The sequence below is a fragment of the Mastomys coucha genome, unplaced genomic scaffold (genome assembly GCF_008632895.1).
Source record: "Mastomys coucha isolate ucsf_1 unplaced genomic scaffold, UCSF_Mcou_1 pScaffold14, whole genome shotgun sequence".
Lineage (NCBI taxonomy): Eukaryota > Metazoa > Chordata > Mammalia > Rodentia > Muridae > Mastomys > Mastomys coucha.
This window is the reverse complement of record NW_022196896.1, coordinates 19,273,713-19,290,286: the sequence shown is the minus strand read 5'-3', so window position 1 is coordinate 19,290,286 and position 16,574 is coordinate 19,273,713. Positions and strand designations below refer to the sequence as shown.

General features: G+C 35.4%; 1 protein-coding gene across 3 annotated transcripts in view; it reads left to right on the top strand.

Annotated features, from left to right (window-relative positions):
• Mmp16 (matrix metallopeptidase 16) overlaps nucleotides 1-16,574 on the top strand; it is a 256,760-nt gene that overhangs the window by 6,893 nt on the left and 233,293 nt on the right. The window contains exon 2 of one of the 3 annotated variants that reach the window (XM_031366540.1): nucleotides 5,501-5,564. The exons of the other annotated variants lie outside the window; for them this stretch is intronic. The gene's annotated coding sequence lies outside the window, so the exon portion shown is untranslated. The remainder of the gene's footprint in view (nucleotides 1-5,500; nucleotides 5,565-16,574) is intronic. 3 annotated transcript variants of the gene reach the window in all.

Below are 16,574 nucleotides of genomic sequence, written 5' to 3'. Positions count from 1 at the left end.
AACAATAGTACTTCTAGAACATGTACAACCAAGTAAATAGAACTACTAGCATGCATGATGCTCAAACAAAAACTTGTCACGACCTTTATATAAATTGATATACACTTTAAATTTAATGACTTGGCTATTCAGAGCACAGCTACTGGAAATGAACACAACATAATGCTACTTTTTATTCACACAGAAAGATCCAGGCAACATTAGTAATTTAAACAATCTACCTTGGAAAAGATGGAATTGCATGGACAGAGATGTCACAATTACATACACAAATGAAAGGGATTTTTGAGATAATTTTATATTCAAAATTTTTATATTATTTGGTTTATATATGCTTGTCAAAATGTTAATCCTTAAGAGATATTCATATATGGAGAAAAGTATGAAATATACTTAGTACAAATAAAAGCCTAATATGTTCATACCAATAAAAAAAGAAACTATTAGCACGATTAAAGATATAAGTAGGTTAAGCTAGTGGAAATCTTCGTAAGAAACAGCTCATTTCTAAAAAGAAAACATTTGTGCATCACTTGGGGAAATTCCTACTTAGCTGAATGCAAAGCTATCCCTGCAGTGCGGACTCTCCTTGCCTTCTCTCCGAGAGTCCTGAACCATTAGGTTGGGGACCATGGGTTTGAGGAATTGGAACTCACCAATACCAGAGTCTCCTGTTAGACACACCTCATACTGGTAGCTCTGGGACAGAGTCCCAGTAAAACAAACTTTTTACCAAGGTAGCAAACTTAAATATTAGAAACAAGAATATGTTATTCTACAAAAATATGTCTGTCATAAGTGGTATTTTTAAGGTAAAAGGAAGTTGGAATATTTTTTCTGAATTCCTTGAGCATTTATTTCAAAATTGATACCCACCCATCTGTCCATCTATCTATCTATCTATCTATATCTATCTATCTATCTATCTATCTATCTATCTATCTATCTATCTATCTATCTAAATATCTACCCATTCTATCTATTATACATGTATTATATATGTATGTATGTATCTAGCTAGCTAGCCATACTCCATTGTATCTGCCTCTTATGTTTGTTGTTTTACTATCTCCTATCTATCTATGTATTATGTGTGTTCATTTTCCATATTGTGGAAGATAATTTTGACACATCATCTGAGTGCTAGGTTATCTTTCTCACTGCATATTTAATTTTGACCCTGAGAAAAATTTATTTCATGAACTATGCAGCTAATATAACCAACGAGAAATTCTGTGCAAAATGGTAAGTGTTAAGTAATTATGTAAGTAATGCCAAAGAAACAAAAGTACTTTTGCATTACTTTTTTTTAGGAAAATTATTTGTAGAATTTTGATGTGATTATTAAAAGCATCCCTGATTGATGCTTCCTGTCATGTAGCACTGAGTCTGTGGTGTTTTAACACTTACACTGCTGGTACACTGCTTTTTCAATGCTTGGATTTGTAAGCAGCTTGGCCAGCCATATAATAGGTTGATTAAATGTGACCTCTGAGTGCAGTATATGAAAAGAGGCTAGAGGGAGCAATTGAGCTGTCTACTAAATACTACTGTGGCTTAGAAGAACTTGGTTTGAAAATCAAAGAAACTAGGTAGAATCAGATGTTACTGAAAGACTCAAACAATGAAAGATTTTTAAAGAAATCATCAAGCACATAGCTCAAGATTTAAGATTTCACCTGGCTTGAATGGCCATCACTTGGAACCAAGAATTACATACTTCCTCAACTCAGATGCAAATTAATATTTCTTTGGGGAGAAATAAATGATGGTCTGAGCTAAAGAAGGTGATGAAGTTGCACCACTTCATATATTCTTCTTCATAGTTGTGGCAAAGGTCATAATCTAAGTTTTCAGTGACTGTACTTGCTTATGGTATAACCAAAATGACTCATATATTTAGAAATGAGGTGGATAAGTTTAGTTTGATAATTCCTGTTATACTGTGTGTTGCAAGCATCAAATTTTAAATGAACAGAAAGGGTATTTAATCCTTTGATATCTACTTGTATTATTTTCCTAATATTTATTAGGATCATATTCAATGACTATTTTCCAATGAAGACAGGTTTTGAAATAGAGTTTATGCCTATTGTTTTATGATGAGGAAGAAGTTATTCACCAAATTATCAAATTAATGTATTTAAACAGGAGCTTCAGTAGTCTTTTAATTTGAAAAACATAACTTAGAAGAGTGATTATTATATGGGAGAAGCATATGAATAAGAAGAAGTTTACTAGTACATTAAAGAGTACCAACATTTAATTAAGGTATAACCTACTAACAAATATAATTCAGGCTTTAGAAACATGTTTTAGTCTAGTCAGTTAAGTGAGATGCGGATAAATAAAATAAGCTATGTTCTTAGGAGAGATAGTTACTGGAAGGATGAAAATTATTTAATGGAATGAAAATTTCAACTATTTGCTTTAGCTATAGACAAGAGAAGGCAGAGAAAATCCTTCTGGGGAAGCTGGGTACTGTCATGAATGGCATCTTATGTCTCCAAATTGTGTGCACTTGATGTGACATGAGGCATGTACCACAGTACATGACTGACATAAGCAAACTCAGTGAATATCACCAGAAGAATTTTTCTATGGGAACTTTATAGAGAGGAATCACTGTCACTGTCATGTGATAATCGTTTGTAACAATTGATATTTGTGTTAGTTTTAGGTATCTATCATTTGTGCATTCATTGTTTCTTTAAACATTTGCTTACCTGTTTCCTCTCATGGGTCTTGAGGCACCCAGTATTTTCAGAATATTTCCAAATCTGCTTTACAAGTTGGAAAATGTTAGGAGAAGCCACATGTCTACCCCTCCCTTCTTTTATCAAGAGTTAAATGAAAGAGATACAAGTAGGTTGCAGAAAATAACGAATGCCCAGTTGCTTGCATGCCATTGAGAATAAGCTTAGTCTCGAACCCTGCCAGTTACAGGTAACTCCTTTTGTGTAGATTGAACATGCTTAGTGCTACAGAAACTTTACTCACGTCATTGACTGCTTTGCACCTGTATGGGATTAAGGATAATTGTTTACTCCATTGGTAATTCAGAATTAGGAGACAGCATTTGCTTCCAACAGGTATGCCATCTTCCTTGTTTGTAAATAGCACAAGTCTTTAATGACAGCACTGAAACCATGTAAACAGTCACTCATCCTTGAGACTGGGAGGAGGAGGAGGAGTTTCATTTCCTGTAGTCTCTCTCATGACTAGAAGTGCAGAAATAGGCATCCTTTGCCATTATATACTTATTAGACAAACATCTGGAAGATTTCATCAATGGAACGACCTTAGACTTCAGATGTTTCAATTTAACCATACAAACAATGTTAAATAACAATTAAATGCTTAAGCCTTAATATCCTACATTAGCACATTTCATTATCACTATAGTGTTGTGAGTTAGCACAGCTTTTTCCTCCTTTACAATGAGGAGGGAGTGAGGATCTTGCTAGAGGCACATTCCAATAAAGTGTTTGGGGGAGAAGCCTAGAATTAAAGTAGGAAGGCTATGTCTGGAACACAGGCTCCTAAGTCAGTTTAAGTGAGAAGTGATTTCAAGGTTCCCAGGAAGGAACATTGGGTTCACTTCCATTTATGGCATCTTTTATATTCCAATGTAAAAATAAATATTTAATATACATAATGAATTCAAGGGACCTCCTTACCTGGAGTAAAACTGAATAGAGGGCCTGGATTTGACTACTTGATTCAACAGTGATTATCTGCAGATAAATAAAGTTTTAGTGTTAAATGCCTGTTATGATTTTTTAAAGCACCAGAAATGTATAACCTATCTAATTGTAATCTTATTTTTCAACAATTTACAACAATGTAGTTAGTTTACCATTGAATATGATGTTCAGAAGTCATAAACATTTCAGCATAGTTTATAATGAAATGTACTGGCCATTGTAGAAACATAAAAGAAAACTTTCATCAGAGAAGGACATTATGGTGTACTGCAGGAAAGCATGTTCGGGTGAAAGACTGTATCTGTGTGTATCTATAGCCTGTTGTGTTATATGGTTTTTGGTAATTTCTGTGTTTAGTAGAGAATGAGTTCTTTCTAGGAGTTGGAACCAAGTGAAATTAGCTGTTTCTATAATGGTTTTCAAAAGTGTGACTAGGAGGGAAAAGTTACGTTTGGCCAACCCAGACTCTCAACTTAAAAATAGAGCTAAATTTGGGGAGACTGAGGTACCTGGAGCTTGTGGGTCAATGTCTTAGGGTTTCCATTGCTGTGAAGAGGCACCATGACCAAAGCAACTCCTATAAAGGCAAACAATTAATTAGAGCTGGCTTAGAGGTTCTGAGGTTCAGTCCACTATCATCATTGCAGGAAGAATGGCAGCATCCAGAGAGTAATGGTGTTGGAGGAGCTGTAAGTTCTATATCTTGTTCCAAAGCTAACCAGAAGACTGGCATCCTCAGGCAACTAGAAGAAAGCTCTCTTCTGCAATGGGGAGGGCCTGAACATAGGAGGAGACCTCCAAAGCTCACCTCCACAATGACACCCTTCCTCCAACAAGGCCACACTTCCTTATGGGACATTCCTTATGGGACAAGCATAGTGAAACCACCATAGTCAATATCCTGAGAGAAAATGATACAAAAAAGGAGACCATGAATGATCTGCAGGCGTTTCTCTGCTTGCAGTTTCTGAACCGTCTTGTATCCCTTGTACCCAGGGAAGCAACCAAATAGATTAGAGGATATAATAACCTGCATTTAGCAAGCCATGGCAATGATGCTTGTTCACCTACTCTGGCAGACAGGAAAACCTCACTTTTCACAGGATATTTTTTGTAAAGTACTCAAAATTATCCTGCCATGGTAAGAGGGAAATAATTATCTCCAAATGTAAGAAACTGTGTTTCTGCTTAACGATTTGTAAAGTCTGAGATTTGGAACATTTCTAAGTGACTTAGCCGTGGAGCTCTATAGAGTTGATTGGAATAAATAAATATGTCATACCCCAAATGGTAAAACTAGTGTGTTTGGTCATCAAATAACAACTTACTAAGCATCGAAATGATAAGCGAAGCAATGATAGATCAGACAGAGAAATGTTGTTGATATAATCGGGAAGATCTGAGGCTAGGTCTTTAGCACTCACTTAAGAAAGGATGGGAGCTGAGGGGGACAGGTAAGGGTGGGTGGGGGAGCACCCTCATAGAAGTAGGGGGAACAGGGGAGGGGATGGGAATTTAACTGGGAAGGAGGATAACATGTAAAACATAAATAAATAAAATAACCAATAAAAGAAAAGAAAAAGAAAAGAAGGTTGTGGGAACATAGACCTGAATGCCAGAGTTGGAGACCACAGCATCCTTGGGATTTATTAGCTGGTTTGTATTTCTCAATAAGCAAACACTCGATAGAGAATCTATCTTTAAAAATAAGATGGAGAGTGAATAAGGAAGGTATGTGATGTTGTACTCTGGCCTCCACACACATGATGACACACACGAATGTTCCTCTACAGCATATAATTCATGCATGTGGAAAGAAGCACAAAAGAACAGTTCTGAATAGAGAACTCGACATAGGTAAGTGAAACACAAACATGACATAGATATTAAACTTAGAAAATAAGAATATTGAGAAATTATAACTGCATTATTTATGTTCAAAAGTTGACACTGTAACCAACTTATTGTCCTGTTAAATTTCTCTACAGGTAGGTGATAATTTCATATACTGTGTCCATAAATTGACAAGAGAAAGAATAAATTGAAATGTTAAAATGCTTAACTGTAGGATATGTTGTTCAGGACTTGGATCTTGGATTTAGTTGAATAGTGTGCTCCTATGGCTAAAATATTACAGGAATACCAATGTCCTTTTTTATTTTTAACTCCAGTTAGGATCTCTCTTCTCAGTTATACCTCTGTTCTCATCTGTCATCCTCATGAACAAGAGACCTATCTCTTTTCTCTACTTGTTCTCTCACTTGTGTTTTTCATCACTGCCTGACCACATGGGCATAAACCTCAAGGCTAGATACCTATCTTCCTGCTCCCTGGCACTCAGTCACAACCTCAGACCATTTTCCTCATGCTCTGTATTTAAATTGATCTCCAGTCTTTTCACTTATTTTGAATAGCCTGATTTGGGGGCCTTAGAATCTTTAGTCATCACATGCTCTTTTATTCCTATTCCATGGCTCTTCTGCAAGACGTCTTACCACCAAAGCCCACCCTTCTCTCTAGCCTCAAAGCTAAACACTCAAAGTCTGCATCCTGTGATATATCACAGGGATGGTCTCTGCACATCTAAAAGGAAATGAAAACCCAAATAACACGTGTTTCATATCTGTGGTAGATTATTAGAAAGACCTGATAAACCTTAAAACACTTATTTACAAATCGACGAAGGATGGTATCAGTATATGTGTCTTATAAAAAATACTTTATGAAAATTAAATAGTACCAAACTTTAAGAAAAGGAGCATTGGTTTACATTTTCTCAAATACCTGCTGTAGCTAGATAAAAAAAAAATAGCTAATTTTTTCTTCACACTTTTGCATTTACATAAGCAATATTACAAAATATTATACATAGCCTCTAGTGAGTTCAACAGGCACTTGCAAAGAAATGAGAGTAAAGGGACAAGTTTTGTAGCAACTTATGGAATGAGTTTAATCTAGGAGGCACTGAAGAGCCTTAGGACATTTTGGTTCACACACACACACACACACACACACACACACACACACACACACACACACATATGTTTATATGTATCTCCTGTGATCCTGTTTAGTCTAGCTTGTGTGTATATGATTGCAGCACTGCCCACTTTGTACTGGATAACCAGTAAGGGCACTCATCCTTGTGAATGGCTAATTCTGCCTTTTTTTTAGCAGTCATTGGTTACCTGTTGTTCTTTGTTGAGTGGTGTGATTCTCTAAGGTTTCCCATCCACCTTACTACACCTACTGATATTGTTATTGTTCAGGTATTGAGTAGGATGCATAATGTTGAGTTTTAGGTGTAGCTTCCCTATCATTTCTAAAACACAAAATCTCACAGAAGATTCTAAACATCACTGTTGAAATTCCATTGATTGCTTGCTAAATGCTAAGACTTGGCTCATAAGTGTTTAATAGCTAAATTCCAATTCACTCTGCTTCTGTGTGCCTCTGAGCTTTGATATTTCTCTCACTTGAACCCTGTAGACAAAGTGCATATTTGTATGGAGAGATATTTAAAAGGACTGAATTTTTTTTCTCCCTTTTGCTGAGAGCATATGAATAAATTTAGAATATCAGAGCCAATTATATGGCTTGCAGATAGTCTCCTGTCCTGGTGTGTTTAATAGATCCAGTCTGTTTCCCACAGTCAGTGCAGCTAACTATGAGCCAGTGGATTTGTTTGTCCACCAATTGTGTTCAATGAGCTGGAGATTGCTTTGCTAAGACTAAAGATCTTACTCTATACACAGAAAGCTGAAATTTAGCATTATATTACCCACTCTGTAGCCAGCAGTGTTTGTATCTTTTTTCATTTATTTTATTTTATATTTCTTTTATTTCATATTTAATTTTTGTTACCTTTTATTTGTCACGTCCTTAAAGTTTGAAACTTTGAATTTGTTATTTCCATGTTTCCATGAATATTCTATTAGTGGGAAGTTGAAAAATTTTTTTTGAAAAAAAAATAAGAAAAATAATCACCACAACCACCACCATCATAATCATCATCATCATTTGGAATTGGAACTTTTTATTCAACATTTTCATTTGAGACTCTTGGTATCCAGCTCAAGGGGAGGTCCCAAGGCCTGACACTATTACTGAGGCTATGGAGCGCTCGCAAAAAGGGATCTATCATGACTGCCCTCCAAAAGACCCAACAAGCAGCTGAAAAAGTCAGATGCAAATATTTGCACCCAACCAATGGACAGAAGCAGCTGGCCCTTGTTGTTGAATTAGGGAAGGCTGAAAGAAGCTGTAGGAGGACCAGCAGTCTCAATTAAACCTCGAGATCTCTCAAACACTGGACCACCAAAGAGGCAGCATACACCAGCTGATATGAGGCCCCCAACACACATATAGTAGACGACTACCAGGTCTGTGTTCATTCAGAGATGAGGCACCTAACCCTCAAGAGGCTGGAGGCCCCAGGGAGTTTAGAGGTCAGGTGGGGTGGGGGTGGGGAGATCCTCATGGAGAAAGGTGGGTAAAGAGGCGGTATGGAATCTGGAGCAGTCAGAGGGTGGATGGAGGGGGGATAAAATATAGAGTATAAAAAATTAATTACTTTATAAAAAAAGACTCTTGGAATCATGATAGAACAATAATATATTTGATAGAACTCAAGCAGTAGAGTATGTTTGTCATAAAATATGAATGTTGTTCAGACTATTGACCAGGTAGACCAAGCAAACAAGGGACACATTTTTTTTCTCATTTTTTATTACTTCTCTCAGAGCTGCATACACGGTATTTTGTTCATATCTACTCACTCCAACTTCTCCACAACCCACACTTCTTTACAGTTTTTAAAACTCTTGCCTATACAAAGCCCTCTCACGTAACCCCACCGGTATTGGCTGCCTTCACTCCCTTCTTACAGTCCTTTCTCTGTGGCATGTGGGTCCCTTACTCCGTGTCCTACTTTTCCTTTATAATCGAGATGAAAGAAAATTCCTTTCTTGGCCAGTCCATGCTTACTTCCAAGTTTAATGAATAAAAACCAAGAGAAGCTCTAGGATTAGTCAGCATTAAGGCATTTATTCTTTCCGAACTTCAAAGAATGTGTGAGCTCCGTAAATGGCAGGTCCTGGAGCCAGCAGCAGCAGAGAAATGTGGTTTCCCCAGAAACTGAATAGGCATAATATATAGAACATCAACAGTAGATGCCTGAGATGGGTTAATTGACTTATCCTTGCCGTTTGTTTGAGCTCTTGTCATTCATCTGCATTTCCACTCCTTCTGTAACTTCAGCTATCCTACATATATATGTATATATATATGTAGGATATATATATATATATATATATATATATATATATATATATATTCATTTCCTTTCCTACATTCTTTCCAACTTCCCTTTTGTTTGTCATTCTTCTCGTTGCCTCTGGGAACTTTTGGATTGCACAGTGCCTGTACATCAGAGCTGTGACTGGTGAATGCTATCACACATGCAGACTGTAAGTCAGTGGAGAAAAGGGCAATGAAGTAACCATTTATGTACAGATTACATGACAAAGACAGAATATAGACTAAGTATAGCTCATAGCATGGAGACAACACCAAGATGTTGAATGTTGGTCTTGAGCAGTAATTTGGCATTTTGATATACATTTTTTCTCAAGTTGGAGACTTGGAGACTTGGAGAAATAGATAGCCATTTTGTTCCCTTCTCCCAACAAGTCATTTTACAGATTGAGGCATCTTCTTGGCCCCACAATTTTTTAAGTGAGGGAATATCTAACAATATCTAACAACCATACCCCCCAGCACTCCCAGGAACTAAGCCACCAACCAAGGACTACACATGGAGGGATCCATGGCTTCAGCTGCATATAGCAGAGGATGGCCTTGTCAGGTATCAATGGGCAGGCAGGCCCTTGGTCCTGTGAAGGCTGGATGCTTTTAATTCAGTGTAGGGGAATCCTAGGGTAGTAAGGCAGGAGTAGATAGGTGGATAGGGGAGCACCCTCATAGAGGCATGGAGAAGGGGGAGAGGATAGGGAGTTTCTGGAGGGGAAACTAGGAAGGTGATACCAGCTGAAATGTAAATAAATAAAATGTGAAGTTCCAAGAAGAGCAAAGACAAAACCAAAAGAGAAGTGACTGCTTCAAGTGAGGGAAGAACAACTCTGTGTTAGTGGGAAGCTCTCATCTAGGAGATGCGTGACCTGGCTGCTCAGTGTGGCTTGGGAATGGATGACTGTTTGGAGCACATCTTACATTCTCCCTCTCTCTCAAAAAAAAAAAAAAAAAAAAACACTAGTAACAAAATGAAAACAAATACTTGGTGCAAACTTGTTAGTTTAGTAAATGTTATCTAGCTCATTTATAAGAAAAGGCAGTTGTTGGTAGCTGATTATAAGATCTTTGAAATCAAAGAGCTTTAATTTCTTGCTTAAATGATTAAAGATTTATAAACCCTATAAATTGTTGGCTGGGTAGTGGTGGTGCATGCCTTTAAATCCCAGCACTTGGGAGGCAGAGGCAGGCAGATTTCTGAGTTCGAGGCCAGCCTGGTCTACAGAGTGAGTTCCAAGACAGCCAGGGCTACACAGAGAAACCCTGTCTCAAAAAACCAAATAAATAAATAAATAAATAAATAAATAAATAAATAAATAAATAAATAAAAAGGAGAGGGATAAAGCAAGAACAATTAGAACTTTATACATCAATGTCCATGTGACCTTCATGAACATGCAAGGTAGATTAACCAACTAGTTAGTTAGTCAGAAATCTTAATTATTTAGATGTCAGAAATCATTAGAATAATCTAGGAATGAGTAAAATTCTTCTGTCATTTGGACTGATGCCTGCTTTGACAAAATACAGTGTGAAATAGTAAAGTTTTATCTGCTTCACTATTCTCGTATAGGTAACTGTATTAATGTGATTCTTACAAACCAATTTTGGTCAAACAAAAGGATCATGAGTGAAAGTATATTTATAAATATTTTCTGAGTTCAAGCAATAACAAATTCATTTTGGATCAAGTAATCTTATTTGGGATATATTATTTTTTGCAGTAGCAGAGATTAGTTGTGTTGCTATAGTTCATTCATCTCAGCCTTAGGCATTTTAAACAAGAGTGTCTTTCTTTCATCTTTGTTTAAATTTATATGCAATGTTACAACTAAACAGATTCCTAGCTATATACACATCATGTCATATCTGTTTAACAACTCACTGTTCATAAGGGAAAGATTTAGAGTATAGCATGCATATTCATGTGTAATTCAAAGAGAGCTTTTGAAAATCAATCAGCATTTTATGCGTGTCTTAGTATTTTTATCTTACTTTTAAAATTTGTAGTAAATAAGTCACAGGGATATTGAAGTGAAAGAAATACTTGCCTGTTTCCAGGATGGAATAGAGAAGAGGATTAGACTGTTACACTCCAGGCACTCTTTGTTCTTAGTTGCTGCATGTAAGTCATTCATGTTACAGTTATTGAACAGAAAGAGGCAGAGGAGGGATTGGAAAGGTAGATACACAGGGAATGAGAGCACCCTGAAAGGACTCTCCCTCCTTTTCATGTTATCTTTGAGAGGATTACCTTTTACTTTAGAATTATTGCGTAGTATTTTAATGATAGATTGCCCTGTTTCTTTGTGGAGGATTTTAAATCAAGGATGAGGGGCTAGTGAAATGGGAAGGGGTCAGTGTGTTTGCCATCAGTTCTAATAATCTAGTAATTCCCACATGGTGGCAGGAGGCAATAGAGTTTCACAAGTTGTCTTTTGATTCCGTTTAGGTACTATGACATGTATATCCATATGAATGCTCTCACTCAATAAATAAATGAGTGTCAACAAAATTTATATTAAGGATGATGCTGGTTTGTGCAAGGTAGAACAAGTAATTTATTATATTTCATTGAAATTATGTATAGGAATTATTCTAATAAAAGTTTCTGTAATACTAGCTGTAACATTAATCTTCATTCTTCCTGTTTTCCTTCTTTAAGGCCATAAAAAATAATGAAGCTCATTATTGCAAAGATTTTGATCCATTTGATTTTATTATTTTCTAGATTTTTATTCCAATTTTATGGGGTTGTTCTTCAATGTTTTATTTTCCCTTTATTTCCCCTACCCCAATTTGTTGTTTTTATTAAAATCAAGGCTTAGAGGTATGAATATCAAATTGTGTTGAATAATTATTGGTTAATTATGTTATAATACAGAAGGTTTAAATTTTACATTTATCAAACAGAAATGTAGAGTTCAATGCAATTCTCACTACAATCTCCTCAGGTGGAAAGGATGTAGCAATTTTTCTAAAATTTTTTGTTTACAGTTATGGTAGTTGAAAACATAAATAAACTAGACCCTGTTTTGTTAGTTAAAACTTGCATGTGTTCACATTTCTTCCAGTATTAAACGGTTCATGCCTCTTGACATTGTCCTCCATGGTAGATATTCATGTTTAGTTTAACAGGAAAGTACTAGAAGCTTAAGCTATATATTTATCGCTTGTTGTTAAGAATGTATGTGTGAAATTGATATAGATGAAATAAATGACTATGTTATAATGTTAGTTATATGAACTGTGATTTATTAACTCCTTTTAAGATTAATATCAAAGAGATTAAAGAAGAATGACTTTCTGGAGAAGAGTCCTGTCTCCTTTCTATGATTCACTTGACTTAATATTTTTCGCCACCTACTTTTCCAAGTATTATGACAGCATTGCCATGTGAATAGCTTATCGATATCATAATCAGTCAAATTAAGCTGTCTCTGTTGATGATATTACTGTAACCTAAAATTTGTATGTGACAGCAGCTTCTATAGAACCCTGGGCCTATTTAAAATGTGAAGCAGATTTTTCTATTTTGTCTGGCAGGTATGTTTAATATGTGATTCATCCCGAACTACACTTTGAGGGAGAAGAGGAAGTAAGAAAGGAAACATGGAGTTTTGATTTCCATGAGTATTGTCTTTGGGGTTCCTTTCCTTTAAGTAGACTTCCGGGTAGAAGATCTAGAGAAACCATGACACATTAACTAGAGGGTCTGATATCTGGAACACTTTTTTTTTCATTTAAATTATATTTAAGCTATTTTTTAAAAACAAATGCAGGAAGATTGTATACACTGACTTAATGTAAAGAACAAGTCATCCATTAAAAAATGGACTAATCTATTTGCAATATAGTTTTCTCAAATCATTAACAGATACAAATGCAGTTTCAAAGCATAGATAAAAATGAAGTTTCTCTGACCATTGTATTATTTGCTGTGGAAGACATTGTTCTATTCCTCCCAATGTATAATCACCATAGATTAAGTCTAAAAGGGAAAATCTTTCTAATAACCACATTATAAGTCAAAGTCACAGTGTCACAAAATAAGTGGCACTAAATTGACAACATGCACTGGTATTTAATCTTCTGTTCATCTGTCTCACTTGTCAACTTTTCTTTAAGGTGTATCACTGTGTATATCCAACTTTATAGTGCAGATGGGTCTCCTGGGGTAAGCTGTCTAAGAGAGCTCTCCTTGCCTAAGTATGACTGAGGTAGAAATACTTTTTTAAAACTGCAAAATACTTTTTAAAACTTATCTTCCTTCCTACTATGTCATTTAATACCCATGAATCATTGATCTTGCTTTGGGAAATATGGCTATAGAATTTCCTTAAGGGTTGTTATCTGACCAATTGCATATGTTTTCCATTTCATTCTCTAAATTGAATTCAGGTTTATTGGCCTATAATTCTCTGGTTCATCTTTTGTTCCACAAGTAAATTTGACAATTACAAGCAGTATATTCTCTTCCACCCAGCCTGTACTTTGATGCTTAGAATGAATCTGCCTTCATTTCCTAACATAGGATATTCTGAGAGAATTCACCATAAAATTTACTGAGTCACCTTAAAATTTCAAGAAACACTTCTGTTTTAGTAATGGTGACTTAACATTTTTAATTATAATTTTACCACTTCACCTCCGTTCCCCTTCTCTCATAGCCCACCAAGCCCATTCCTTATTAAATTTATGTACTCTAACTTTTCAGTTTTCATTCCTACACACACACACACACACACACACACACACACACACACACACACACACACCGCAAAGGTAAAATTCAGACCACATAACATTGCACAACCAGCCAAGGAGCTGGTCCTTGGGAAACACTTTTTCTCTGTCTCTTTGCAGTCCTTAGTTGCCTGTAGTTCTTTGTTATGGTGTGGTGACCCATGAGACTTCCCCTTTAATGTTGGCATGTCTCTTAGTTGTTGCAATTATTCAGGTCTTGTTTAGGCAGATGTTTATGTGAGGCATTATAGGTGAGGTTTCCCTGACATTTCTTGGAGACACAATCTCAGAGAATCTTAATGTAGTTCTCTGGCTTTCACAGTCTTTCTGCTCTCTCTTCCAATGTTTACTGAGCTGTAGGTTCAGGAATTGCATGGTACATATTTACATTAAGACTGTGATCACATTCCTTGCATATGTTCCAAAGAGAACCTGTTTTTTTTTGGAGGGGTAGGGGGTCAAACTTATCTGTAGGTATAAGGATAAGTATTTGAATGAGTTTGGGATTAATAGTGGTTGTACATTCCATGAACTCAATAGTTCTGGAAGTTGGCTAGGTGTGATTTCTCTCACATTGAGCACTTTCTTATATCATTTAGAAAGCTGTTGGTTACTGCCAAGATATAAGTTCCACTATTTCACATTTAGGCCTATTTTGCCATGCTCCTGCTTGTTCTGATTCAGGGGTGGAACTGTTTTGTAGCGCTATTGTCGACAAATTGCCCAGGACAATGAAGTATTTAGGGAAGAGGCTCTCAGAAAAGACCCAGCTATAATCCTATGAGTCCTGTGTCTTCAGCAACTTCTCTATCTCTGTGAGGTTCCCAAGAGCAACAGCCATAAATGATATTGTGTAGGGAGTCTTCTAACAGGATTCAATTATATTCACATACTACATGCTGTTTTATGGCTTGGTGGAGAAAAATAGTATGGTTCAGAGTTCTTGAGAATATTCTTCCGCATATACAAATGTATCCTAGGCAAATGATGTAACACCATCTGTACTTCATTCATCTCCAGAAAATTACTATAAAATTTCCAGGGTTAATGTCCTCTTAAACTTACATACATTTCATGAAAGCAGATTAAGGTTTGGAAAGGTTTTGTGAATTCTTTTCAGAACTGCTGTGTTTGTTTGAGGTGAGCACTAAGTTAAAAAAAAAATGAACATTAGAAAAATATCTTTCATTCAGAATTTGCTCCTGAGACACAACAAGGTCACCAGCCAAATACTTACATTTCTGTAAGTATTTGAGAATACTGTTTCATGATATGTCCTCTGTAGTATAACATTTTGAATAAAAGTATCTAGGAGTAATGCTTCATGGACTCCATGTTTGACCCAAACTATCACTCTCTATTTTTTTCTTTTTCCTTTCCATTTTATTTTCCCAAACTTGGTTGCAAGTACTTATAGAATTTTCTTTTCTGAAATTGTTGGGTTTCTTCAATTATTTTATTGTTTTTCTTCCAAGTCCTTGAAAAGCCCACATCACGAATTCTATAATTAGGTAAATAGTCATCACTGATTGAAAGTCATAGTTCTTGTAAAATCTTTTGAAGAGGAGGAGAATAATTTTAAAAGTACTCTACTCTGTAGGATGTAAAGGTCATGTAACACTATTATTGTAAGTAGAGATTAAGAATCAAACAAATATGCCTTTCTTGCTTTTCTTAACATGAATAAAATATTAACTTCACAAAAAAGAAATAAATGCAATCACATGCATTTTAAGCACATACACTCACAAATCCATAATACATATTTGGAGCTTATAGAAAATTTGAATTTTATTTCCAGATGTTGACTTAGTGAATTGTAACCCAAGCCTATATGGCATTTCTGAAAGCTTATTTTGTGTGCAATCCCATATATACAAAGTGTTATGCCTTGAGGAGTTTTTTATTTAGTACAATATTAAAATCCTTACAACCTTCTTATAGACTGTCCACTGAAATGCAAGTCTCTTTATATGTCAAGTTTTGGAAAGTTAGGTTTTGTGATGCCAATTGAATCTCAAGCAGTTGGAATGGTGTCTGCTCTAGTTCTTACATCATATTTTAGCATCATAATTTTAGCATCATCTCGCTATTCTTTATTTTTCCTTTTCCTTTTTATTAATTTTATATTATATAAAGACATGTCAGAAAACATTGGCTAGTAGGGTTTGGAGTATGTAGAAATGGTTCAAGATAGGAGAGAAGGCATCTTTCCTATTAAGAGTTTTCCAGGTTTTACTTTAAACTATGCAGTCTTGGACATTTGCTTCAATATTCTGCGATTCTCTTGTTTCTCTAAAGAAGAGAATATATGTTCAATAAAAATTTAAGATGTGCAGAATATTCTTAGTATGAATAGTATACACTTAAAAGCATATTTTCAATATGTTCAAGTTCAATAAATAGACAAGAAATTTACCCTTAATCCAAGTAATCTCCTATTCAAAGCAAGAAATTAATATATTTTAGAACATGTTTAATTGTTATTTAAATTGTAATCTTATTTTTTAAAAATAAGCAATATTTGACTAAATTGGAGTCTGTTACTCTCACAAACATTTTAGTTGTTGATTAGTTTGATCTAATGAGGATCACTTGTCTGCTCAAAGATGTTTTTTATCAGTCACCAGTGTTTAGAGTTTTCTCTAAAGTAAATGCAATAGTTTATTTTGGGAGGGAAAACAACTTGTATTACTGTCAGCTAAATAAGTTATGAGGAGAAATAATGAGTTTGAGTTTTTATATGCTGTATAAAATGTTATATCATATTAGGTAGTATACCTGTGTGTGTGTGTGTGTGTGTGTGTGTGT